Source organism: Nelumbo nucifera, chromosome 6, assembly GCF_055504915.1.
Source record: "Nelumbo nucifera cultivar China Antique chromosome 6, China Antique-T2T, whole genome shotgun sequence".
Lineage (NCBI taxonomy): Eukaryota > Viridiplantae > Streptophyta > Magnoliopsida > Proteales > Nelumbonaceae > Nelumbo > Nelumbo nucifera.
The window spans coordinates 20,485,927-20,489,847 of NC_142654.1; positions in this window are offsets into that span (position 1 = coordinate 20,485,927).

The window sequence follows — 3,921 nt, forward strand, 5'->3', positions numbered from 1 at the left end:
TTTGGATATGCATACCGAATTTGTCGGCAAGCACAACTCGCAGGTCACCTTCTGGACCTCAGCCAGGTCAGCAAGCCCTTGAGGGAGGTTGCTCCTCGCGCCGAGGTCACATCAACCAGTAACGAGGTGCTAAAGGTCAGCCCTATACGAGGTGCACCTAGCCGGCCTAAGCATCTTAGGTGGTGTCCATGTGTCATCTAGCTATTCCAAGATGCCATGTGTCACGATGTGACTGGAGGGCCAAATCCACTCTCATCAATTGCCCCCCACTCCCGAGCTGAGAGCAACTCAGCGAAGGGAGTAGATCGTTCCTTTTGGCCCAGAATGACTGTTTGATGAGCTCGTAGTCGTAAGCGTTGGTCCAATTCGCTTCTCAAGTCGGAAGAGTTCAAGTGTTTGCAAGCTTACACAAGACCTGGCCGTCTTGATTTTTGGGGCATGAGAGTGAATTCATCTGCTCGAGGAGAGGTGGAGCAGGTACCCAAGGGACATCTACCTTATTAGGGATGTGACCATCAAGGGGTTCTGCAATCCGGCTAAGTACCTCAAAGGCGAAGCTCATCATGCCATCCTTAAGAAGGGGTTCTAACTGCGTGATTGTTTTATTACGTCGCTCCACCTAGGTAGACTTTGACGCAGTGTCACTCGAACTAGTTCTCAAAAGAGTAGCCAATGAGTTCGATGTGGAGTCTGAAACCGAAGTGAAGAGATCGGCCAAGTTTGCATCTGTTATGGTGCTGAGAGCGAACTAGTCTTTCCTTTGTTCTCTTAATCGTGCTGAATGCAAACTGTTTTTTACTTTGCCCATTCAAAAGAGGCGGCTGGGTCTTATGTGGTGCCGAGGTCTTTTATTAGCTCGGCACCCTAGCCCTTAGGCTCTGGGAGTGACTCGCGATCTACTCTCTTTATCCTCGATTTTTCCCATGCCGAAGAGGCGACTGGGTCTCATGTGGTGCCGAGGTCTTTTATTAGCACGACACCTTAGAACTTAGGCTTTGGGAGCGTCTCGCGATCCACTCTCATTATCCTTGATTTTGCCCATGCCGAAGAGGCGATTGGGTCTTAAGTTGTCCATGTCGAAGAGGCGATTGGGTCTTAAGTTGTCCATGTCGAAGAGGCGATTGGGTCTTAAGTTGTCCATGCCAAAGAGGCGATTAGGTCTTACTCATGTTTAGCATCGATGTCACTATTTGTTCGGCGCCGTGGCCCTTGGGCTCTGGGCGCGACTCATAGTCCACTCCCCATAATACTATTTAGCTGACATGCGGCCTGACCTCTCCGCCTAAGCGGGTGGTCATTCTGTAGTAACTTCTCATATAGCTGCTTCTACATCATCCCGTGGGATTATCTTCTTGGGTGAGTGCTTGCAAGACCACAACGTACATGTTCTGCCCCCCCCCCCCCCCTGTGAGGGTTGTTGATACATAAAGTAGTTATTGGCATGAGTCGACAGTTCAAGGCCACGGTTGCACTACACAACCTCGTAGTGATGCCAGTCATCCACTCCTACAAGAAGTCACTGGGAGGTCGTCCAGAGAGGGCAGCACTACTGACTTTAGGTCGCCAGCTCGCATGGAAGCCTTGGAAGGCTCAACCTGCAAGGGTGTCCCTGCAGTCCATTGGCTACCGACCCCTACAGGAGCCACGAAGAGCTCGACTTGTAGAGGCGACCTCAAGAAACGGGGCGGATGAGGCCTTATCCTAGCTGACTGATGTTGAGGATGAGTTGAGGTCATTCTGTTGCTGCCTACATCGGGCTTCTCCCATGCTTAGATCTGGAAACTCATGCTTCATCTCATAGAACTGCCACGCTTCAATCCCGGCGGGAACCACTGATGGCTCTCCCGTGGGGAGAGGGGTGTTCATGCACGGTAGCGGTGTATTTATCTGGGGCACTAGAAATGCTGGGTTTGGCATGAACTTGTTTGATTGTCATAGGGGAGTTCTCAAGGTTCATCACAGATGTTCTTGCCCCCTAGTAATTGATATTCATTCTGGATGTTGGTGCTGCTCAAAAATGCTTTTTAGTTAATAAAAAAAAAGAAATTAAAGAGTGAGAACTTAAATTTTTAAAAGGTGAGATCTTAGCTTTTTGGAAGATGAGGACTTAGGTTTTTAGAATGTGAGAACTTAGCTTCTTGTAGCGTTTTCCACATACAACGCCAATTGATGGTGCACGATCTGGATGCTCCTACCTGTAAGGCAACTCGGACGCCTGTTGCCAAGTAGATCGCTCGAACTACAAAAAAAGGAGGATAAGAGAACCCGGGGTGACTAACCCGACGAGGTCGCTTTAATGCTTAAGTCAGTAACTGTAATATGTGAGCTGAGAGCTTAAGAAATAGGAGAGCTAGATTGCACTTAATCGTACATACCCCCTGTGTCATTAGGGTCGGTGCCTTTATATAGGCATTGTTTGGTGTGGACCTCACGCACCGCATCCAAGATTTTCAGGAGGTCGTGCCTAACCGGTCCGAGATCCCCGGAGGTAACCATCATGCACCTTGACCATCCTCCGGAACACTCGGTACGTGGGCCAACTTCCGAGGAACTTGGGACTGTTTGGATATGCATACCGAATTTGTCGGCAAGCACAACTTGCAGATCGCCTCCTGGACTTCAACCAGGTCAGCAAGCCCTTAAGGGAGGTTGCTCCTCGCGTCGAGGTCACATCGACTAGTGACGAGGTGCTAAAGGTCAACCCAAGACGAGGTGCTCCTATCTAACCTAAGTTGTGGTTAAAGTCGGTACGTCGGAGTGAAGATGAACCGCGATCTGGGACTCCAAATCATTGCTTAGGTGGTGTCCATGTTTCATGCAACTGTTCCAAGATGCCATGTGTCACGATGTGACTAGAGGACCAAATCCGCCATTTCTGAAACATAAGGGTAGTTTAAGAAATTTACCCTTTAGTAAAAATACATTTTTTATAGATAATGATAACAATATACATACATACATACATACATATATATATATATATATATATATATATATATATATATATATATATATATATTTAAAAAAGTAAGTCTAGGAATTTTCTCTTTTTTTTTTGAAATTTATTTATTCCATGTCGTTTCAGAAACAACCAATCAGATGCTCTCCTTCCCCATAGAAAAATTACCTAAAATCTCTCTCTCTCTCTCTCTCTCTCTCTCTCTCTCGTTCCCAAAAACCTAAATAATCTCCTCTCTTAAACTACCTCCCCCACTTTTTCCTAAATTATCTATAATTCCTACTCATGTCCTAAATTTTATCGAATTCATATTTATCTCCCAAATTATCTGTAATTTAGTAGAGAGTTTATCTACTAAATTATCCCTAATTCCTATTTATCCTCATTCTACTTTTTATCTATATCTATCTAAAGAAATTTTGAATTAAAAAATTTAAGATCGATTTAAATATTCTAACAAAATTGTATAACTTTAAAATATTTATTAAAAACACAAAATATATTTATTGTAGATTTAATACTATTCATATTATAAGCAATTTTATATTTTTTACAAAATTCATCACGAAATTATAAATAAAATTCAAATAACAAAAAACATAAATATTTCAAATATTATTTAAATATTTAACATAACTAGATTTTAAATAGTTAAAATAACAAAATTATGTAATAAATTTAATTTTTTAAAAGTAGAACATAATTATAATATAACATATTAATTATTAAATAATTAATATTTTAAAATTAAATAAATATTTTCTTTAAATAACTAAATAACATTGTAAATAACTAATTTCACTTATGTCAATTAATAATTCTAGAAAATAACTTTCAAAATATTAATATTTATTAGTAATAATTTTAAAATATTAATCTATATTTATTATATATTTATATACTAAATTAATATTTGTTGTATTTTTAGTAATTATTTATTATTTTTGTGATAAATATATTTT